The sequence below is a fragment of the Bactrocera oleae genome, chromosome 2 (genome assembly GCF_042242935.1).
Source record: "Bactrocera oleae isolate idBacOlea1 chromosome 2, idBacOlea1, whole genome shotgun sequence".
NCBI classification, from domain to species: Eukaryota; Metazoa; Arthropoda; class Insecta; order Diptera; family Tephritidae; genus Bactrocera; species Bactrocera oleae.
Window position 1 is genome coordinate 40,827,063 of NC_091536.1, and position 25,987 is coordinate 40,853,049.

The following is a 25,987-nucleotide window of genomic DNA, read 5'->3' on the forward strand; positions in this document are numbered from 1 at the left end:
TGTATGGGAAACTCTTTCATTTGACGAGGTATCTTCACGAAATTTGGCACGTATTATTATTTAAAGCATTAATCTAATCTCCGAAGAAATTGTATAGATGGGATGACTATAGCATTTGCTGCCACATTAACTGAACGATCGAAGTAAAGTGCTTGCATGGAAAATTTTTTTATTTGACGAGGTATCTTCACGAAATTAGGCATGTATTATTATTTAAAGCATTAATCTAATCTCCGAAGAAATTGTATAGATGGGATGACTATAGCATATAGCTGTCATATTAACTTAACGATCGGAGTAGAGTGCTTGCATGGAAAATTTTTTTATTTGACGAGGTATCTTCACGAAATTAGGCTCGACTTATTGCTTAAGGCAACAAATTATTCTCCACAAAAATTGCTCAGATCAGATCACTACATCATATAGCTGCCATACAAATTGAACGTTCGGAACCAAGTTCTTGTAAGGGGCCTTTGTATTTGTGAAGGGTATTATAGCTTCGGTGCAAACGAAGTTAATGTTTTTTCTTGTTCTGGTTTATTTTTATGATATTAGATACCTTTGCTTTGTTTATGAGCTAATGTTTATACCCTGAACAGGGTATATTAAGTTTGCCACGAAGTTTTTAATACCCAGAAGGAAACGTCGGAGACCCTATAAAATATATATATATATGATCAGCATGATGAGCTGAGTTGATTTAGCCATGTCCGTCTGTCTGTTTTTAAGCTATCGATCTGAAATTTTGCAATTGTCCTTTTCTCGCCAAGAAGCTGCTCATTTGTCGGAACGGCCGATATCGGACTACTATAGCATATAGCTGCCATAAAAACTGATCAATCGGAATCAAGCGCTTGTATGGGAAACTTTTTTATTTGACAAGGTATATCGCGAAATTCGGCATGGATTAGTATTTAAGGCAATAGTACAATCTCCGAAGAAATTGTTCAGATCAGATCACTATAGCATATAGCTGCCATACAAACTGAACGATCGGAATCAAGTTCTTGTAAGTGACCTTTGTACTTGGGAAGGGTACTATAGCTTCGGTGCTACCATAAGTAACGTTTTTCTTGTTGAATATTACTTTTTCCAGTTCTTTCCATGTCTTCAGAAGTTAATGTAACGTTTCTACTAAAAAATTGTTCTACTGATCTCATTAACGTTAGGGAATGAATTGAATGATTATATTCGCTACACCGCTCTTCAAAATTTCTGTGTCCACCGTTTTCTTTGATGCAACGCATTATTACAATTATTGTGGAGTGGAACTTTCCAGTTATATTTTAGCTTGGGTTTCGTATGCAGGAGTAGTGTAAACTTATATTCCTAACTCGTCTATTATCAAAAATATTAATGAGTCTGAATTTAAAGATGGTTCATTATTTATTACTATTAATTTTGGTACTCCAAGGATAAATATAACATCTGTTAAGAGTCTTCTACTGCTCTGCTCTTTAAGTTTTTTGTTACTGCGTATTTTTTATCCAATGCTGTCATAACTATTTTTCTTTCTGTATAAAATATAAATATCAATATGGGCTGTGTGCCCAAATTGATAGACACCAGTTTCTGTTCATTTCTGTTGGTTCGAATATTTCTCATACATTTATTTTTTTAATGAACGGTACAGTTGGCCGTAATTCGTTTTTTGTTATTTATAATACTGGGAAAATATTTTCTTTTGGGAATTTGTGTTACTTTAATATGATGCCCGGTTCCTGCACGGTGCTAATATCTTCAACGAATTTTTGGGTGTAGCGGCTTTTAACATTACTAAATTAATTTGATGAACATTTTGAATAATACCATTATTCTTTCTTCTGTGTGAATTTCATTTATAACAGATGTTTCGTGTAAGAAACGAGGAATTCTGCGTTGTACTCTGCTTCCGTAATTATATGTCTATGGTTAGTTGAGGAGATTATGTTAAATTGATATGAATATATTTCATCATGCTGTAATAGTACAAGTATATTTAATTTTTGAAAACATTAATTGGAATTTTTGTGCAAGGGATTAAATTATGACCTGAACTCTCATCGCTGTGAATTGTCGTTGTGAGTAAATTGATTTGTATTGGTATTCTTGAGAGACCGTCTGTATTTGTTTTACCAGCTTTGCAAATGAGTTTATAATTATACTCTGCTAAAATTGCTTTCCATCGCTTCATTTTACTGTTGATGTTTTGGATTAGGGCATAGGTCTGTTAAAAGGTTCATGGTCAATAATAAATTTTATATTTTTGGAACCTACCCCTACGGTTAATATTATTCATTTTGATACTAAAGTGTTTTTATTTTATTAAATGCATCTAAGGCTTCGTTATCTAATTCCATTTCTATTTTCTTTGAATGTCGTTTAGAGAAATTATCGGCTTCTCCTGTTAGGAGTGCTGTCAATGGCTTAGCTATTTTTGAATAATCTTTGATAAATCGTCGATAGTAATCTGTACCTTGGAAGGATCTTAATTCCTTGAGATTTGGCGGCACTGCAAATTTACCTACTGATTCTACTGTTTTGAGATTATTTTTTATCCCTTTTGAGCTTATTACGTGTCCCAATAATTCTACTTACTTTTTTGTAAATATACATTTATCTAATTGGATTTTCATGTTAGAATTTTCAAAGGTTTGAAAAAATAATATAATTACATAATCGAAGTAAACTTAGCATCTTACGCCTATTTGTTGGCGAAAAATGCCATCTGGTGCTCTTTGGAATGTAGCTAATGAATTTTTATGACTGAAAGGTAACCGGGGAACTTCATACTCTCCGTTGTTTACGGAAAATACATTTTTTAATGCACTCTTATAATAATGATAGTAAATACTTAATTTATTATTTTCGAGATGTGCGGAGACCTCTTTAATCTCAGGTATTTATCGGGAATTGTAACCGAATTGAGTTTACGATAATCGACAACCATTCGATACTTCTTTTCACCGAAAGCATCTGATCGTTTGTTAACGATCCATATTAGGGAGTAATATGGAGAATTTGATCTTCTTATTATTATGTTAGCAAGAAGTTTTTCAATTCTTCTTTCAATGCCATTGGATACGGGTTTGGTTTAAAGTAAACAGGGATTTCGGTTGTCCCTTTTGCTAGAGAGGCTAGACAAAAAAGTTGGGGAACTGATTAAAAATATAATTGCTATATTTTTTTGTTTAAGTGTAAGTGCGGAATATTGATTCCGCTATTATTAATTTCGAGTGAAATTCGCTGCTCTTGCGCTATATTGGATACGGGTTTGGTTTAAAGTAAACAGGGATTTCGGTTGTCCCTTTTGCTAGAGAGGCTAGACAAAAAAGTTGGGGAACTGATTAAAAATATAATTACTATATTTTTTTGTTTAAGTGTAAGTGCGGAATATTGATTCCGCTATTATTAATTTCGAGTGAAATTCGCTGCTCTTGCGCTATATTTATATTTTGGCAAATTGTCTTTACATTTTTATCAGTATGGATGATAGATTTCAATTGTTTAAGTGTGTCTTTGCCTCATATGACGGTAGAACGACCTTAGACCTGGCAATTTGAAGAATTTAATTTTTCCTACTGCTGGTCCAAAAATATCTACAAAGATGTGGTTCGTAATTTCAATTCATTGGTTTTTAGTTCGAAATTGTGTTCACAATTTTAGTTTATTCGATATATGGCTTATTGGATCCTGTATCAATCAAAAACTGTATAGTGTTCCGCGCCTTGTTCTATATTCGTAATAAGTCGAAGACGGGCTAATCGAAAATTGATTATTATCCAGATCATCTTGTTTTGCAGTAACAAATTATTATAGCGAGAAACGACATAAATTCTCTTCGGATCCGACTGTCCTTGGCAATTGTTTGAGTTTGTTTATACCGTATTGTATACTTGTAGAGTAGAAATTTCGATGTACTAGGTCAATTTTATACTCTAGCAATATGTTACTACAGTGTACAACAGTTTTGTTCACTCAACGGTTGTTTGTATCACTTAAAAATAATCGACATATGTAGATATAGGATTATATATTTATAAATTATCTGTATGATGAGAAGAGTTGAAATCCGAGTGACTGTCTGTCCTTCCGTCCGTCTGTCTGTCTTTGCAAGCGATAACTTGAGTAAAAATTAGGATATATTAATTGGTTACATGCTCTTTATCAAAAAAGTGAGGACGAGTTCGTAGATGGGCGTAATCGAAGCACTGCCACACCTACAAAACGCTATTAATCGAAAATTTAGCACTAGAATAGGATATACCACTGTAATTTAGTACTGGGGATCGCAGTATCTTCCCTCTCTTGATGATAATATAAGATAAGATTAGATTAGATTTGAAAATGAGGTATGCACTGCGACCTAGGGTCTATTGTGCCTTCTTCTCCAAAGTCCCAGCACCCTGAAAAACTCCAGATACTTGCTGGGTGCTATTGAGGCAATGTGATCCCTGGTCACAAAAATGGAACCGAAGGCCTCCGAGGGATGATAATATACCCTTGTGTCAAAAAAGGGTTGAGGCGGGGCAATACTTCCCTAAGTCCGCATATACCCAATATAAAGATTTTCGAACTTCCAGTTTTTCTTATACCACATATATCGGCCAATGTGGGAGTTATTTTGGTGAAATTGAGAGAGGGTATTTTTCTAAAAACAGTGTATCTTTGTGTCTAAATTGGATAAAATCGGACGAAAAATTGCATTAGCCATCATATAACTGATATACAGGATTTTGAAACATCCGGCTAACTTTATTTCATATATAGATATGTATATTTTTAGTAATTTTCTTAAAAATTAGTTCTCAATTATACCTGGACAATGTCATAAATTAATTTAGTATTATATTAACTATTCTATTTCTCTGCCCCCGATATATTCTATATAATCATTTTCGACATTCTACCTTACCTTTAACCGTTACAGTTGATCACAAGTTTTGATGTGTTAATGAAATTAAGTGGCACATTTTCTTAAAAGTTGGCGCTCAACATAAATGAATCTGGTGTTGAGCTACACCTCGTAACCCTAAGACAGTATCCCACAAATAATTGCACTTCAAAAATTACACAATTTTTGGTTCAATTAACCGGGGAATCAATGAATCGATACTCGTTTGATTCAACAACTTGAACAATTTTGATTCGATTTAGACAATTTTTGGTCACAAAGTGGCATACTTTAAACGTATTATTCACGCAAAGTTCTACGCTGATATAATCATTGTTGCTTGATTTGCATACTGGAAAGTGAAAACATCAGATGGAATTTAAAATGCGGTTATATGGGAAATAGGCGTGGTTGTAATCCGATTCCGCCCATTTTCGCACCATATTATAGAAATATGAGAAAAATATTATGTACCGAATTTGGTTGACATCGGTTAAGCAGATCCCAAGATATGGGTTTTCACCTAAAAGTGGGCTGTGCCACGCCCACTGACTAATTTTGAACGCGGTTTCTATAAAGTCATCTAATACCATCCCAGAGATAAAAATTTAATGTCTCTGGCTTGTTTAGTGCTTGATTTATCGCGCTTTTAGTAGTTTTAACAGTACCGTTATATGGGGAGTGTCACCCGATTTCACCCATTTTCACATTGTCGATAGAGATGCTAAAAACATTTGTTCCCAGTGATTTTTTTGTATTATGGCATCAGTAGTATAGGAGATATTCAAATTTAACCTTTTAGAGGGCGGGACCACGCCCACGGCGTTTTGTGGGCGTGGCAGTGGTCCGATTACGCCCATCTGCAACACCAACCGTCTTACGGTATCGAGAAACATGTGTACCAAGTTTCATAAAGATATCTAAATTTTTACTCAAGTTAGAGCTTGCACAGACGGACAGACGGACAGACAGTCACCCGGATTTCAACTCGTTTCTTCATCCTGATCATTTATATATATATAACCTTATATCTAACTCGATTATTTGTAGGTGATACAAACAACAGTTAGGTGAACAAAACTGTTATACTCTGTAGCAACAGGTTGCGAGAGTATATAAAGTAAGGAAGGGCTAAGTTCCGATGCAACCGAACATTTTAAACTCTCGCATAGTCAAATGGTATACTCGTTTAAAATTTCTTAATATATTTTTTATAATTAGAGCAATCGTTCTTGTGTTTTGTTGTATACGCTTGTAATTTATTTTATGTAGAATGAATTACAACTGTATTGAGGAGCATGAAAATAAATCGTTTTTTGAAAATGAATAACATTTTTTATTTATTTTATCGATATTATTATACATGTTTAGCTTAAAAATAATAAATATTAACAACTTAAAAAATTATATTATTATATTAATTTGAATGTAATATTTACAATATTAAACATACATTTTTATATAGATTCTTTTACATATATCCAAATTATATTTCTTTTCTCCTTATACTAATTAATTTCTATCATATATTTATACAATAATGTCTTATATACCACACCAAGCAGGGAACTAAAGTTTTTTTCTTGGAGCAGATTTCCTATTGAATTCCCTGTAGACATTAAATTAACTCAGAAGTAAGGACTTATTGAAGTTCTACAATTAAATGTCCGACAGAAAAAGCTGAATAGAATATAGAACCATAATATTAATACCGAAACATTTAAACAAAACCGCTTCTAAAACTTTGCGACCTGAATAAATTTTCTTTACAGCCTTTGGTTTTATAGAGCTAGCAATACTATGTTTTGCATATATTATAATGCCCCGTTTATTTCTGTTGCTTGTTTCCGTGCTATCTATCCTCAGCTCGTTAATTGGAGTAAACCCTGGTATATAAAAATTTTCGCACGGATAAGTCCAAGTTTCTACAAAACATAAAATATCTGAAGATCATCAAACAGCATCAAACAGTCGCTTTTTATATTATTAATGTGAGCATGAAGACTCTAAACATTATGGAATAAAATTTGATGTCCTGATGTTCTGGAATTCATAAAACTAAAACTTGTTGTCATAGCTTTATTTGTGTTCAATTCCCTCAGTTCCTTAAATACAGGATCCGATTCAGAAAATTTGTTAGGAGGAATAAAATTTCCCATGATGAATAGACCTTCTGCAGTAGTAGCTCGACTGCAAGCGACATATGTAGGAGCTCTAGGCATTCTGGGTCGAGTATGAACTACAACTTTATTATATCAATATTCATAAGTTGTCCAGCTGTCCCATTAACCAAGCCATCACACGTGTTTATATTCACTGTAATCATACATTTGGCGGATGTTTTTAGTGTCAATTCATAGGGCAGTCCCTGCTTTCAGAAGTATTGAAAAGTTGAACTCTTTCCAAAATATTATCATTTTCATTTATACCAATTCCTTTAACTGAGTCTTTTGCAGTTGAAAGGAAAGCTTCTGTTGGGATTCGACTGAGCTTAAGGGCATTGAAATTATTTGTCTCTTCATTGGACCAAAATAAATGTATGGCATTATCGGGAACTTCTTCAAAATTAACTACTCGAGTTTCAATAAGTGATATGTCCTCATTTGTCATAGTACCAGATGCCATATGATTTAATGCAATTGCAAAGGCCTGATCCTCCCGTTGTCTAATTATCTCTGTTAATTCAAAGTATTTAAATAACTCCCACAAAGGGGAACCAACTAAAGTGCTGTATGCATCATTGGGATTAGGAGAGAATATATACCTATCTCCAACAGGTGAGAGTTGCTTCAAATCACCAAACACTATGATCGGTATAGCCCCGAAGGGGCTGTCGGTTTTGAAACATACGAGCACCTACCATCGATATTTCATCAATTATGATTAATTTTAAATCGATAAGTCTGGAATACAATGAATTAACTGTGTCATTGCTAAGTGGCCTCAACTCTCTATTCAACTGATTAACAAGTCAAGAGAATATTGAATGAAGGGTCATTCCACCTATTCCGAATCCTGCTTTACCCGAAGGTGCGCAAAGAAGAACTTTTAAGGAACTTGGATTGGATCCAGGTGTAGAATTGTAACGATGGTTAAGAGCTTGAAATATTGCAGATATCAAACGACTCTTTCCTACACCTGCACCGCCGCCAATGAACTCATAAAATGGGAGATTTGTTTTTAGGTGGTGCATCAAATGTGTCAAATAGGTTCTTTGCTTAGTATTTAGACGTTGAACCAAAGAAAATAATTCCTCAACTGGAATTAAAGGGGGTAGTTTAATAAGTCTAATATTGCAATCAGATTCAGTGCCATTATCTGTTGAATCTTCGCCATGCAAGTTCAGCAAATTTATATTTGGGGTTATTTCTGGAAGTGCCAACACTCTGAACTCATTTTCCACGATAGGTAGTTCATTTTGAGCACCTTCGTCCAAGTATATTTCATTATAAAGACTTTCTAGACCATTTTAAAGTTCTCTTTGCTCAAAAACATCATATTTTCTTTGATTTTCCTCAATTATAATACGATGTGTTATGCAAGTCTGCTCATTATCGTTTTCAATGAGATCTTGCTGTTCATTCCGCCAAGGATAGTAAAGCATTAACATTTCGCGGAAATACTCAACTCTGGCCAAATCTGGGTTAAACCTTCCATAGCGAATAATACAATGTTTGGTACGCTTTTTCACATAACCGCTACCGTCTTTAAGAGGCATGACAACCCCGCTTTCTGGTAAATTATCGTCTCCCATCTCTTCTTCTTCATGATCACTATCTTGTGCTCTTCTACTAGATTTAAAATATTTATACCTAGATGCAAAATCAGCTAAACAAAGAGTTTCTAACTGATCGGATCTTTGAACATAACGGTCTAAAATACCGGCTACGAATATTTCAGTCGAACCTGAAGGGAGGTTCTGAAGTTCCGCTCTAGGTTTTACCATTCGAACACGTTCCTCAGGTCGAGAGGTATTTATAAATATTTCTGCATTACTTGCTTCCGAAAGATAGAGCCCAATGCAGCTATATACTGCTTCTTGTGCAGTTATTTCTGTGCCTGATATAAATTTGTGACCTATATGTTTAAGTTTTTGCTTAATAGTATAATTTCCAGCATTTACCTCTGATATAGCTTCATTTAAGAGCATAGAAATTCCCCTGTTAGACTTGTTAATATAATTAATTATATATGAACAGCAAGCATATGCATCCAGTTTTCCTTGGGTCTTTCTGAATTTTGATTTGTTTCTGTAAGAGGAAACAGTATTTGCGTTGAAGGCATTGGTGGATATGGTATACCAAAACGACAAAACTGTTGTCCTTTTATTTCCCTAGTACAATACCGACTGTGGTTATGCTTTTGATAACCCAAATAATTTTCTAAGTGGCTGATCGAACCATCGGTAGAAATATAATTGTCAATAAAACTAATGACATCAGGGAATGTCTGAGGATCTTGAAAGTTGATCCTGGGAGCATTATTAAGCCAGTACATGCCATGTACATGCGGGGAACCTCTCTGTTGAAACTCCACTCTCCAGTAGAAATTTGTAACAAAATGCTCTCCAAAAATGCCGGCATTATCTTTAAAAAGCTTAAGAATTTGTCGATAGCGGTAGTCAAAATATCTAGCACAAGTAACCGCGTCTGACCGAATTTAGCGATATCTAGCTTGGGTTGTTAAACTGTTGGCTTCCTCTTCCGAAATATCTTTAGAATCAACAGTTTTAGAGAGGATGACCAAAAGCTCAACCCACTGAGATTCTGCAGCCGATAAAGTGATAAAGAAGGTTGGAAGCCCAAATTGGCGAATCATAGCGATTGCCTTTTTCTTCTCAGCTTCCCAGTGCGCAGGTGAGGATCTAACGCCTTTCAAAACCTTGTAACCATCATCGTGTTGAATCAAGTTTTGAACAAAGTTTTCGTTTAATATATTTTGATCCGTAACTCGGTTGCGACCTGAAAACTTTCTAAGGCAAATGGATGTACTATTCTTAATTTGTAGTAGTTCTAATTTTTTGTAATCATAGAACAACTTTGGAATGATACACGCTCTTCTGTCAAAACGGCGAATTTTAGAACGTATTATCTTGCTATACGTTTCAGAGCATGTACGCTTCTTCCCAACGTACATATATTGTTCCAAATGACAACTCTTCTGAATTATTATCTTGAATTATGTCAATTGGTCTTTGTCCTTCACCTGGCGCTATAACTAAACGGTTATAGTCTAAGTTTTCTACAGGAATATTGTCCAAAAGAGTTTCTTGGCCGCCTGGATTTAGCTCTGAAGGTAAAAGACCCGTGGGAATATTATTACCTGAGGGATTATCATGAGAAGTTTGTGCCGCATGAAAAGATTGAACCATTCGGGAATCCTCTGTAGATGCAACAAACGGAACTTCTTCTTGGTTATTAAATTCTGAAATCCAGTTTTCATTAATATGTATATTGTGCTCACGATACAGAGGTGTATTCACTAAGAGCTGCAAAGCTTCCATAATCTTTGCGAGGCGTATGGTATCGATCATGTAATCATGATTGTATTTCAAACGCCTTCTTAAGTGAATTTGTATAACATGAGCCTCATCAAAGGACCTTGGTAGAGATGTCACAATATTGTTAACAGAAATTGGTATATTAACAACAGCACCTTTGAGCAAACTCTGACATTAATTCATTTTAACAATCGCATTTTTGCAAGTAGCACAAAAATTGTAATTTCCATCTTCCGAATAAAATTTTTGCATTAAATAGAAGGCGGAGGCAGCATTCGGGTGACCTTGCGCAATAGTTTCGAAATTTTACTTGCGAACTTGGTGTGAAAACCATAATCCGATGCAGCAAATACATATTTCAGTAGGGCACTTATTTATATTTTGGAAATAAATGTTTTTTAAATCTGTTAAATTTCCACTATAATCATTTTCTATAACACTATTTTCTTTCGTTAATCGGATTCGTTGGGACTGTCTTTCGTTTTCAATTTGCCTACTGACCGGGTTATCTTTACAACGGCGAACTTGACTTTGTCTAAGACGTCTCTGATTGAAAAATTTTTCCCTCATACCCCTCCTACTAAGCTGTCGACGTTGTGTATCTCTATCACGCTCCTCTCTCCTTATTTCGGGGTTTCTTCTTGCATGTTCTCTTTGAATGCGCTCTAAATTCCTATACTCAGGATTTCTCGCGCGAAATTCTCTATGATCCCTAGTGTTCCTACTTTGCTCATCATAACGTACCTCGGGATTTTCTCGAAGAGACCTACGATCTCGAGTATTTCATATTTGCTCTTCAAGGAATTTGTGGATCTTGCCGTCTTGTTCTATGTTGAACAGTATTTCTCATTTGTTCAACAGATAGAACCTCGGGGTCTTCGCGCCGAGATCTATGACCTCGATTATTTCTTATTTGCTCTTCAGAGCGAATTTGTGGATCATGTCGCCTTGTTCTATGTTGAACAATATTTACATTATTTACAACTTGCTCAACGGATCGAACCTCGGGGTCTTCGCGCCGAGGTCTATGACCTCGAGTATTTCTTATTTGCTCTTCGGAGCGGATTTGGTGATTTAGACGTCTTGCCCTATGTTGAACAGTATTTAAATTTTGTTCAAAAGACTGTACCTCGAGATTTTCCCGCCTGGTTCTATGTTGATTTGTATTAATAATTTTTAGATGTCTTCGAGCCCTATGTTGAACAGTATTTACAACTTGCTCAACAGATCGAACCTCGGGGTCTTCGCGCCGAGGTCTATGACCTCGAGTATTTCTTATTTGCTTTTCGGAGCGGATTTGGTGATTTAGACGTCTTGCCCTATGTTGAACAGTATTTAAATTTTGTTCAAAAGACTGTACCTCGAGATTTTCCCGCCTGGTTCTATGTTGATTTGTATTAATAATTTTTAGATGTCTTCGAGCCCTATGTTGAACAGTATTTACAACTTGCTCAACAGATCGAACCTCGGGGTCTTCGCGCCGATATCTATGACCTCGAGTATCTTTTATTTGCTCTTCAGAGCGAATTTGTGGATCATGTCGCCTTGTTCTATGTTGAACAATATTTACAGTATTTACAACTTGCTCAACGGATCGAACCTCGGGGTCTTCGCGCCGAGGTCTATGACCTCGAGTATTTCTTATTTGCTCTTCGGAGCGGATTTGGTGATTTAGACGTCTTGCCCTATGTTGAACAGTATTTAAATTTTGTTCAAAAGACTGTACCTCGAGATTTTCGCACCTGGTTCTATGTTGATTTGTATTGATAATTTCTAGGACAGACGTTCACCGCAATCTAATCTACGATTAGCGTGACTTACAGTCTATTCTGACTTACAGTCTATTGGGACTGCTCACTATCTCTATATAAAGAGTTTGCACTAAGAACTTTCATACGTCTTCTATTCTGAAGACGACTTAGTAATACAGATTTTCTACTTAATCTAGGCATAATTAATAAATAATAAATGGCTTAATATATAAAATACTATAATATAATATATAATAATACTTATATAATTCCGTCCGTCCGGGTCTGAAAAGTTGGATCCTAGGTGCTGCTCTCTTTCACTGTAATTGAATCCTTGCTATGACTCCTTTCCTGTTCGGTGTATAGGTACTATGGTATACTGGTGCACATAGGTATATGTGTTTGCTAGCCACTGTATATAATACGGTTTTGCTTGCCACCGTATATAATAATAGTTTAAACCCTATATAACTAATACACTGAAATTAGTTTGAATACAGCACTTTGCTGGTCAAGAAATCTAGTGTAACTGAAACTTCAAACACAGTGTACTGATATTTATTATACTCTTGCAACATGTTGCTACATTGTATAACAGTTTTATTATGGTATATTTTTGTACCCACAGCTTTTGTATACCTATATATTATATATAATAAATATCATTGTATTGAAATTAAGTGCTCGGAAAACCCCTCCGTAACTTGCTTTTGTGTAACGCTTTTAAAAACAGGGATCTATGGTACCTATTTTGAAAGGTCTGCTCATGAAGGCTAAATCAACAATAACTTACATAAGTTAACACGGTATACGCCGAAATACATTTCCCACGATCTACCTTAGCTCAGGCAACAAAATAACTTTCACAGTCAAACGACACCACACGCGCAATTGCCAAAATGCTGACTCCACACCGTCGCCGCATGAGAACGTCTGGCCAGCCAGCCCACAACAACAACAATGTGCAATTGCACCTGCTTTGCAACGTGACTTACTAGCATAAATTAACTATAAGACCAAAAATGTATTTCAGTTCTAATTTTAATTTTGAAGCAATAAAGTGAGCAACTCGCTCGTAATAAAAACAAAAACTTGTTTTTTTTAAGAATCTATTAATAAATAGATTAAATGGCGCCTAACGGCCAGTCGCGTCCGATTGTAGTGAAGTGCAAAAAAAAAAAAAACGGGAATTTCGTCCCGAAGTTATTAAAACCCGGCTTTTACGAAGAGCCCTCAAGAAGCGCCAGGAAACGGGAATTTCGTCGCAAAATTATTAAACCCGGCTTTCACGAAGAGCCCTCAAGAAGTGCCAGGACGCGGCAGGACCCTCAAGTGGTAAAATCCAATAGGAAAAAACCACACCCCACGGAATTGTGGCATCGTTGGACCTAAGTAGGAAAGCAGTACTAAACGTAGCAGCCCAGCAGTCACATGTGGGACCAATTAGGATTTATGTAAGCATAGACTAAAATATTACAGATAAATAATAATAGAAAACAAGTAAGGAAGGGCTAAGTTCGGATGTAACCGAACATTTTATACTCTCGCAAAGTCAAATGGTATACTCGTTTGAGATTTCTTTGTGGATTGACTGATATTTTCGGTAGAAGGTCAACTATAGGCACTGGGGTCCACATATTTAGTACTTAGGGGCTTGAACAGTTTTGGTTCGATTTAAACAATTTTTGGTCACAAGGTGGCATACTTTAAACGTATTATTCACGCAAAGTTTTACTCCGATATAATCATTGTTGCTTGATATGCATAGTGGAAAGTGAAAGAAACAGATGGAATTGAAAATGGTGTTTCATGGGAAGTAGGCGTGGTTGTAGTCTGATTTCGCCCATTTTCGCACTATGAAAAATTTTAACTGCAGATGCCCCTCCCTAATGTGATCCTGTGTACCAAATAACAGTCTTGTATCTTATTGCGGAGCTTAGTTATGGCAAGTTGTTTGTTTTTGATTAATGGCGTTTTGTGGGCGTGGCAGTGGTCCGATTACGCCCATCTGCAATACCAACCGTCTCACGGTACCATGAAACATGTCTACCAAGTTTCATAAAGATATCTCAATTTTTACTCAAGTTAGAGCTTGCACGAACGGACGGACAGACGGACGGACGGACAGACAGTCACCCGGATTTCAACTCGTCTCTTCATCCTGATCATTTATATATATATAACCCTATATCTAGCTCGATTAATTTTAGGTGATACAAACAACCGTTAGGTGAACAAAACTATTATACTCTGTAGCAACAGGTTGCGAGAGTATAAAAAAAAAAGTAAAAGTGAAAGAAAATAAAACTTAAAATATTTTAATTAAAGAAACAAAATTCATATTTAGCAATTAAAGTAAAGAAATTAAAGTAGTAAAAATTGCAAAGAAATAAAAAAAGAGAATAAAAAAACAAAATACATAAATAAACTTAAAGAATTATATAAATACTTAGATCACTTTGGCGACGTAAAGACGCCACCCAAATAGCAAAGGTACATCAATTTCTGCTTAGGGTTTAAATCTAACTTTAAGTTATTTTAAAAAAAAAATAGCTTTGTGAATCAAAGTAAAATATTTAGATTTTAAAGATTAAATACATAAACAAAAAATTATATAAATTAAAGGTTTGTACAGCCAATAAATAAGTAAAAGCAAGGCCGCGATTCACCACCTTTAAGGGGGACCCTCCGGCTTTATAAAACAAACAATTCTGCGATTCACCACCTTTAAGGGGGACCCTCCAGAGATTGATAAAAAAAAAAAAAATTAATAAATAAATTAATTGGGTAAAATAAAATAAAACCTTCAAAATGCGTAATCCAAAATTAATTAGGCCTCCTGTCCTTAATATAAATGTCCCGCCTCCACCCACCATTCCGCAAAACGCTACTAGACAACCAGGACCATTTAACAATGGTTAAACACTACCAAACAACCCCCAAACAACCCCAGAACTAGCAAGCCTCATTAGAAATATTGTCTCACAGATGATTTTGGAAGAAGCACCTTCTCTTATAGATAATATCATCCATCCTACGAATGAAATAATAACCGATCAGAATATAGACCCAGGACATATTAACAACCTTGCAGGCTTAGATAGAATACCAGATGTCGTTAGATGTCTCCGAGATTTCTCTGGGATCCTAGAGAATTCGCATCTTGGAAGAAAAGCGTGTAAAGAATTCTAAGGATATATGACAGCGAAAAAGGCACTCCACGTTATTTTGGCATTTTAAATGTCATAAGAAACAAAATAACGGGCAATGCCGACGTCGCTTTAGAATCGTACAACACTCCGTTAAACTGGACGGCAATTTCTAAATGTTTAAACACACATTATGGTGATAAGCGCGATATCAGTACCTTAGAGTACCAGATGTCATGCCTATTCCAAGGCAATAAATCTATTAATGAATTCTACCAGGATGTATTTTCACATCTTTCACTAATTTTAAATAAAATTTCATGCATGGATGTAGGGCCGGAATCCATACAAATCCTTACTAAAACCTACCGCGACAAAGCGTTAGACACGTTCATAAGAGGACTGAACGGAGAACTTCCAAAATTACTAGGAATAAAAAAACCTACTGACTTACCCCATGCACTCCAATTGTGAATGAAATTACAGAACCAGAATTTCAGGACGCAACACGCTTTTAGTTACCAACCCTCACAGCGAAAACTAAACACTCCACATATTCCACCAAAGAAACCACAACCATTTATCCCAAATTTAGCATACCTACCCCAACCAACTCCCTACTATGGACAACTATATTCAAACAGGAATACAAATAACCAATATCCACTATACCAAAGAAATTCAATTAACCAAAACCCATCTAATCTTCAATACCGACAAAACTTAAATTATCCACAAAACTTCGCATACCCTCACAGACCAACACCTAGACCTAATTATTTTAATAATCCACCGCCAAGACCCACTCAACCCAAACCACCAGTGCCAATGGACGTAGACCAATCACAAAGGACCAAAAATATAAACTATATGAACAGACCTACTAATAATCCCTTTGCCGGATAAAGACCAATAGTCCCATCACACCAAATGCATCAACCATTTAAGCAACAACGAGTTAATCACATAGAACCCGTTGACGATACACTAATAGACTCAGGACAATCAGACCAAGGACAAAATGAGCAATCATGGAACGACTACTACCAACAGTATGCTTCTCAGGACAACATACCAGATGAAGATACTAACGAGTTTTCAGATATACATTTTTTAGGTTGACGAACTCCACACTTCCTTATTTTCAATGCAAGGATAGTGATGGAAAAATATTGAAAATTCTAATAGACACAGGTTCAAATAAGAACTATATTCAACCCCAACTTGCAAAAAACCTTATACCCAACAACGAAAGTTTCCTCGCAAGTTCAGTAGCAGGAAATATTAAAATAATTCACCATACCCTTATCAATCTTTTCGGAATGAAAGACGAAAACCTTAAATTTTTTATCCTACCCACCTTAAAATCCTTTGATGGTATTTTAGGTAATGACAGTTTAAAACAATTGGAAGCAACAATATTCACTTCAAAAAATTACATGATGATAAAAAACAATATAAAAATTGCAATAAAACAACAGGAATCAAAATCAATTAACAATATCCAAATAAGGACGGAACACCTCACAAATAGACAATCAGAAAAACTTTGTAAATTATGCAAATCAAAAATCTTTTTTCCGAACCGGACGAGAAATTAACTTATACTACCACAGTAAAAGCTGAAATAAGAACTACCACCCAAGACCCAGTTTATTCTAGATATTACCCTTATCCTATGTCCCTTAAGGACGAAGTCGAAAAACAATTAGCAAAATTACTCGAGGACGGAATAATAAGACCTTCCCGATCTCCTTACAATTCACCACTTTGGATAGTACCAAAAAAAATAGATGCATCTGGCACAAAAAAATACAGAATGGTCATCGATTACCGGAAACTAAATTTAATCACAATACCCGATCGTTATCCTATCCCAGACACAAACGAAGTTCTATCCCAACTTGGCAAAAATAAATTTTTTACAGTCCTAGATCTGAAAAGTGACTTTCATCAAATTCCATTAGTTGAATCTGATATTGGAAAGACAGCTTTTTCGGTCAACAACCAGACTACCATTCGGTTTAAAAAACGCACCCGCAATTTTCCAAAGAGCATTAGACGATATACTAAGAAAATATATCGGAAAAATATGCTTTGTTTACATAGACGATATTATAATTTTTGGCAAAGTCGAGGAGTCTCATTTACAAATCGTTCAAACCATTTTCCAAACATTACAAGAAGCTAATATGAAAATCCAAATTGACAAATGCGAATTTCTAAAAACAGAAGTAGAATTTTTGGGATTCGTTATTTCTCAAAATGGACTAAAAACAAATCCAACAAAAGTAAAATCAATTTTAGACTTCCCATCATCACAAACAATAAAAGAACTTCGATCCTTCCTTGGACTCTCTGGTTATTACCGCCGTTTCATTAAAGACTATGCGAAACTCGCAAAACCCCTAACAATACTTTTAAGAGGGGAGGAGGGACGCATGTCAAAAAATCAATCATCCAAAATAAAAATTGCTCTAGACGATAAAGCAAAAGAAGCATTCAGCAAATTAAAAAATTCACTAGTATCTACAGACGTCATGCTACAATATCCCGACTTCAGTAAAGAATTTCACTTAACCACGGACGCATCGAACCATGCAATAGGAGCAGTCCTCGAGCAAGACGGCAAACCCATAACGTTCATATCCAGGACATTGACAAAAACCGAAGAAAACTACGCGACTAACGAAAAAGAACTTTTAGCCATAATATGGGCTCTGAAAACTTTTAGGAATTACCTTTACGGATCTGCAACAGTCAAAATTTTCACTGACCATCAACCGCTAACATATTCCCTTAGTAATAGAAATACCAACAACAAACTAAAAAGATGGAAATCCATTTTAGAAGAATATAACTACGAAATTAAATATAAAGCCGGTCACACCAATGTCGTCGCCGACGCACTTTCTAGACCGCCACAGCAAGTAAATTCTATGACAGCAACCCAACATAGTGACGAAAGCTCAAGACAGACCTTAATACAATACACTGACGCACCTATCAACGTATTTAAGAATCAAATTTTCATTTCTACCGACGAAACAGCATCATACCAATTCCAAATAACTTTCCCAACTTATCATAGGCATATTATAATAGAGAGAAGTTTTACAGAAGAAAGTCTCACAGCACTATTAAAAAGATACCTTAACCCTTCCGTAACGAATTGCATTAAAACCGAAGACAGCATATTAGGAAAAATCCAAAATATCTACTCACAAAATTTCAGCAGATATAGAGTAAAATACATGCGAAAAATAGTAAAAGATCTAACAAACGAATCAGAACAAGAAACGGAAATTATAAAGGAACATAACAGAGCACACAGGAATGCGACAGAGAACAAAATTCAACTACTTGAAGAATACTATTTCCCTCAGATGATCGCGAAAATTAAGAATATCACAAAACAATGTAAAGTTTGTCAAGAAAATAAATATCAGAGACATCCGGCAAAACCAATATTGAAAGCTTCCCCAATCCCAGAATATCCAGGCCAAATCGTTCACATTGATCTGTATCACACTAATAACAAAGTCATACTCAGGCAAAGATAGTGAAATCCAGAGCTTCAGAAGATATAAAATTACCCCTGCAGGAACTTCTCACAATGTTTGGCATACCTGCAAACATAGTAATAGATAACGAAAAATCTCTTAGTGCAGCCCCCATAACATTCATGCTAAAAAACCAGTATGGAATTCAGATATACAAAACACCGCCCAACACTAGTACCGTAAATGGACAAATAGAACGGTTTCACAGTACATTAACAGAAATAATGCGCTGTGTAAAAAGCGAAAAAACCCACAACTCATTTGAAAATTTACTTTTTAGAGCCATTCACAAATATAACAATTCGATTTATTCAACTATCAATAAAAAACCCGTAGAAGCCTTTTTTGGACGAAGAGTTACTACTAACACAGCACAATTAGAAAAAGACAGACTAGACAACATTAAGAAAATCTGTGAAAAGCAGGAAAAAGACTTAGAGTATCATAATAAAAACAGGACAGAATATAAGACATACAATACTGACGATACCATATATGTGAGTATCAATAAAAGACTAGGTAACAAACTCACACCTAGGTATAAGAAGGAATTAGTACAGGTAGATAAAGGATTTACAATATTAACAAAATCAGGTCGAATTGTACACAAAAGCCACATTAAAAACTAAAGAATGACTACATTACCATTACAGGATAATATATATAAATGCCTTGTGCAATGTGGAAACCCAAATTTTTGATTATACGAACAGTAACATAGTGACAATAGAGACAGGACACGCAAAAGTGCAGACTGGTACATTTAGACTGATACATGTTATTGACCTATATGACAGCGTACTTGACGAGATACACAATACAATAGAGCATTACATAACCAAGAAAAGCCAAAATTATCGATTCCTTTCACAAGAAGAAAAATCCATCCGAACACTCTTATCTCAACTTAGACCCAGGAAAATAAAAAGAGCAATAAATTCCCTCGGCACAGCCTGGAAATGGTTAGCCGGATCCCCAGATCACGATGATTTCAAAATAGTAAATGACGAAATAGATAACTTGCTAAATAATAATAACCAACAAATAATAATTAATAAATCTGTATTAGAAAGAATAAATAACTTAACACATAATACAAATATAATCTTAAGCGAAGTAAAAGCGAATGATGCTATAAAGTTAGAATTAGAAAGAAATATCGAAAGAAAATTAAATTATATTAAGGAAGATTTAAAGAATGTAGACTATTCAATTCAATGGGCAAAAGCCAAAATTGTTAATTCATTTATACTGTCGAATGAAGAAATTATTGTTATTAAGGAGAAATTGGAAAGGCAAAAAATGCCTTATATAAATTTAATAGAATCTATAGAATTTAGTGATGTAAAAATCGCATCAAATTTATCATCTATTATTTACATTGTAAAGGTACCTATTACAAGCGAAGAGTGAATCATTAATAATAAAACCTGTAAAACAAGATAATAAAGTTATTCAACTAGAAAATAAAAATTTAATTGTTTGTCAGAAGAATATATATAATATAAACAAGTAAGGAAGGGCTAAGTTCGGATGTAACCGAACATTTTATACTCTTGCAAAGTCAAATGGTATACTCGTTTGAGATTTCTTTGTGGATTGACTGATATTTTCGGTAGAAGGTCAACTATAGGCACTGGGGTCCACATATTTAGTACTTAGGGGTTTGAACAGTTTTGGTTCGATTTAGACAATTTTTGGCCGCAGGGTGGCATACTTTAATTGCATTATTCACGCAAAGTTTTACCCCGATATAATCATTGTTACCTTATTTGCATAGTGGAAAGTGAAAGAATCAGATGGAATTGAAAATGGTGTTACATGGGAAGTAAGCGTGATTGTAGTCCGATTTCGCCCATTTTCGCACTATGACATAGAAACATGGAAAGAACGTTATGCACCGAATTTGGTTGAAATCGGTTGAGCAGATCTCAAGATATGGGTTTTCACCTAAAAGTGGGCTGTGCCACGCCCACTGACTAATTTTGAACGCGGTTCCAATAAAGCCAATTTATACCATCTCAGAGATAAGATTTAATGTGTCTGGCGTGTTTAGTGCTTGATTTATCGCGCTTTTAGTAGTTTTTAACAGTACCGTTATATGGGGAGTGGGCGGAGTTGCCACCCGCTTTCAACTATTTTCACACCGTCAATAGAAGTGCTAAAAACATTTGCTTTTAGTGAATTTTGTTATTATAGCATTAGCGGTTTAGGAGATATGCACATTAAACCAATTAGAGGCGGGACCACGCCCACTTTAAAAAAAAAGTTTTAACTGCAGATGCCCCTCCGTAATGTGATCCTGTGTACCAAATAACAGTCTTGTATCTTATTGCGGAGCATAGTTATGGCAAGTTATTTGTTTTTGATTAATGGCGTTTTGTGGGCGTGGCAGTGGTCCGATTACGCCCATCTGCAATACCAACCGTCTCACGGCACCAAGAAACATGTCTACCAAGTTTCATAAAAATATCTAAATTTTTACTCAAGTTAGAGCTTGCACGGACGGACGGACGGACGGACGGACGGACGGACAGACAGTCACCCGGATTTCAACTCGTCTCTTCATCCTGATCATTTATATATATATAACCCTATATCTAACTCGATTAGTTTTAGGTGATACAAACAACCGTTAGGTGAACAAAACTATTATACTCTGTAGCAACAGGTTGCGAGAGTATAAAAATAGTTGTAAGAACCTAAATGATGTATCTATATGTAAACAAGAAAACATAGAAGAAGTCACACAAAGCAGCTGCATACCGAATTTACTTAAGGGATATTCAGCAAACTGCACAACCATCAATGGGCATCATATACCAACAATAGAAGAGATAAATCATGGCCTTATACTTATTAATAGTTACAATGGCACGATAGAAGTAGATCAAGACATCATCAATCTGCATGGCACATTCCTAATCAAATACGATAACGCAACCGTAATAGTTAATGGTAAAAGCTATATAAATAAAAGCCAATTTTTTGCGAAACCACTACCAGCAGTCGTTAATTCCGCAAATACCACAGCAAATTTGGAAGAAGTTCTCTCGCTGCAATATTTGAAAGAGCTTAATGTTGCAAACATCAGAGAAATCAATGCCATCAACACAAAGCATAAAATCAGCGTTGTTACTGAATCGGTTATAATTATACTCCTTGTGGCAATGGTTCTAACAATGGCACTAAAAAGAATAATTGCAAACCGAAAAGGAAAAATCCACATCCAAGTTGAGACGAAAAACGTACAAAACAACTCTCCAATACCGATGGAAACATCATCTCCAGCAATTGTCCATATTTCAGAGACATCCATCGAGGATGCATGCTTTAAAGGGGGAGGAGTTAACACGTATATGTATGTCAGTTCTAATTTTAGTTTTAAGCAATAAAGTGAGCAACCCGCTCGTAATAAAAACAAAAACTTGTTTTTTTTAAGAATCTATTAATAAATAGATTAACTCATATAATTAAGTATGGTACACACATATGTAAAGCAGGTATGTAGATTTTCTTCTTTCTGTCTTAATATCTAAACCTTTCATAAGCTGCCAACGGCGCTGGGTAAATCCCAAAAAGTACTTAAATGTAATTTTCTTGAGTTTACAGTTCACCTCATGACCTTCATATTAAAATGTGTCGCAAAACTGAAATATTAGATAATAGCATTTTAACCGATGGGTTCGCAGTTTATCTATTACCACATAAAAAGGATCTTTAGCCCTTTTGAAACTACACTACTAATATTTATCTCACGCGATTTTTTCTAGAAAGATATTTTTGCTCTATACAAAGTCCAGCACTCTAAGAAACTTTTTTACATTGTTGTCTGGTATATTTTGTTATAAGTTCAACATGATGGCTGAGAGAATATACTTATCCACTGATTATCACCAAATATTAAAAGAAATATTTGTATATAGAAATCTATAAATATCTCGATTAGTTTTAGGTGATGCAAACAACCGTTTGGTGAACCAAACTATACTCTGTTGCAACATGTTGCGAAACTATAACAATGTTGCCTTAGAATTCGACAATTATTATTTGATTATTATTTGGTATCTTATTAAGTTATGTTATTGATCATAGATTTACTATTTTAGATAGATACTATTTTTCTCCGAAATGTTAACTTTAACGAAAAGAAGCTATTTAACTCAAACATGGTATATGTGATATAAACTGAACCAAAGGGGTTAGATTTAATATGTGGGGTATATGAGGTTGCTGTTGTAGGAAACGAGCGGAAATCAGTATATTCGGGTTATAAGGTTTAAACAAAGGTTTAGACCAATTTAATTCATATGCAGCGATAAACCACATTATTTAAAAAAAAAAACTGTCCATTTAATTTCATTAAATTATAAAATTAACGAAAATTCGTGGATCGATTTCACACATTTTCGGCATTAAACTGTTGTATATCTAATATTTTACGTTTATATAAAGTCAAATGGAAGTTTGAATTTTTTACATAAAGTATGTTGGAGCTAGGGTCAATATATACCCGATAATGGGTACTAGGGCGGAACCAAAAATTTTATACTCTTGTAATTCGCAAGAAAACAACATCCATTATTAAATGATATTACAATCAAATTTGGTATCTTCTTGACTCATATTAAAGGCAATAAACTTAATCTCAGTTTTATTGCTATATGTTATGCTCTCGCAAAGTCAAATGGTATACTCGTTTTAGATTTCTTTGTGGATTTTGCCACCTTGTTCTATGTTGACCGATATTTTCGGTAAAATTCAGCTATAGGCACTGGGGTCCACATATTCAGTACCTAGGGGCTTGAACAATTTTGATTCGATTTAGACAATTATTAATCACAAGGTGGCATACTTCAAACGCATTATTCACGCAAAGTTTTACTCCGATACAATCATGTTTGCTTGATATGCATAGTGGAAAGTGAAAGAATCAGATGGAATTGAAAATGGTGTTATATGGGAAATAGGCGTGGTTGTAGTCCGATTTTGCCTATTTTCACACTATGACATATAAATAAAACTTCATGCACCGAATTTGGTTGAAATCGGTTAAGCAGATCTCAAGATATGGGTTTTCGCCTAAAAGTGGGCGGTGCCACGCCCCATGTCTAATTTTTAACGCGGTTCCTATAAAGTCATCACATACCATCACATAAAATTTAATGTCTCTGGCGTGTTTAGTGCTTGACTTATCGCGCTTTTAGTAATTTTTAACAGTACCGTTATATGGGGAGCGGGCGGAGTTGCCACCCGATTTATTCTATTTTCACACTGTAGGTAGAGGTTCTAAAAACATTTGCTCCCAGTGAACTTTTTTATTATAGCATTAGCGGCTTAGGAGATATGTACATTAAACCTATTAGGGGCGGACCACGCCCACTTAAAAATTTTCTTTTAACTGCAGATGCCCCTCCCTAATGTGATCCTGTGTACCAAATAACAGTCTTGTATCTTATTGCGGAGCTTAGTTATGGCAATTTACTTGTTTTTGATTAATGGCGTTTTGTGGGCGTGGCAGTGGTCCGATTACGTCCATCTGTCCAACCGTCTCACGAAACCAAGTTTCATAAAGATATCTCAATTTTTACTCAAGTTAGAACTTGCACGGACGGACGGACGGATGGATAGACAGTCACCCGGAATTAAACTCGTCTCTTCATCCTGATCATTTATATATATATATAACCCTATATCTGACTCGATTAGTCTTAGGTGATACAAACAACCGTTAGGTGAACAAAACTATTATACTCTGTAGCAACAGGTTGCGAGAGTATAAAAATAATTATGCATATGTGAAGTGGCATTTGTATTTTATGTTCAAATTATTTAATTTTTCTCTTTATGTTGGTAGATACGAATTTGTCAGAGAACGTTGTTATAAATTCTCATTTCTATTAAATAAATGCAAATATTACAGAAAATGCGGAATTCCTTGATCTCAATATTTCAGCTCTGTTAGCCGTTCAATCGAGCATCATACAAAATTCAATTTGCACCTTTTCGTTCTTCTAAGTTCTCTGGTCTAACACCACATCTAGGCCTTTAGGAGGCCTATTGTGTTACCTCCGGGACTAAAGTCCCTTCATTCTATTGTTTCCTCTCTGCACCACCCGGTGCTTCTGGTTAAGTTCATCAGTACGAAAATTTGTATATTAGAAACTTCCGAGACGTTATCCAGAGACCATTCGCCGATAGTTGCGATTATTTTCCTATACAGACTTTTACAGCCGCATAGAAGATAATTAATGGTTTCTTCCTCTCCCGCTTCCTGACAGCTTCTATAGCAGTCGAAATATGGTGTTCCTAAATTACTGGCATGTCAGCCAATTAGACAGTGACGTAAACTTCTAATAAAGGTCCTATAACGTTCCTTGCTCCATTCATGCCACGTTTTCTGCTTGTTAAGCAAGTTAGGAATAGATTCCACCTTGACTCAGCTATATTTATAACATATTTGTCGATTAAATATCTGCAAGTAGCCAGAAGCATTTTATCAATTTTATTCGATTTGATATGGAAAGCCCATTAGCATTCCATATGGCTATACGAATATCTGCATACACACATAGTTTATTTACAAGAAGCATTATCATATTAAGAAAATTACTTATTTGTTCAGCTTGTTTTTCTAAAAGTTTTTCAATTTTGGACAATTATTTTATTATTATTATTTCCCACTATCTGAGCATAAGTTGGCTGATTGCTATTGTTGGTTAAGTTATTTAATTGATTACTGGGACTAGCTTTAGATTTAACTGGCTATAATTGGTCCCGTTAACTTGAGATTGGCTCTTATTCAAAACTTTACTAACAGACTTTATACTGGATATAATTTTTTTTAAAGCAGTTAAGAAAATTTTGCTGCAAAGTATTTGTCTTTTGGGCAGATTTTACTTGGATGCTGTAGCGAACATTTAACGCATTTAAACTTTTTATAAAAGAATTATTATGTGTGGCCGAACCCTTAACATCGGATCATTGGATAATATCACTTACCTTCTTTGGTGATTTTATATTAACAACAGTCAATTGTAAATTTCAGGCTCAAGATCTATAAAAAACATATTTAATGGTTCCTTAGTAATACGACTTTTTATTTTAATAACACCTCGAACAGCATATCCAATGGAGTAGTATGATGAAGA

General features: G+C 35.1%; 1 protein-coding gene across 4 annotated transcripts in view; it reads left to right on the top strand.

Annotated features, from left to right (window-relative positions):
- Nepl16 (Neprilysin-like 16) overlaps positions 1 to 25,987 on the top strand; it is a 1,095,435-nt gene that overhangs the window by 177,656 nt on the left and 891,792 nt on the right. The gene's annotated exons all lie outside the window — the stretch shown is intronic.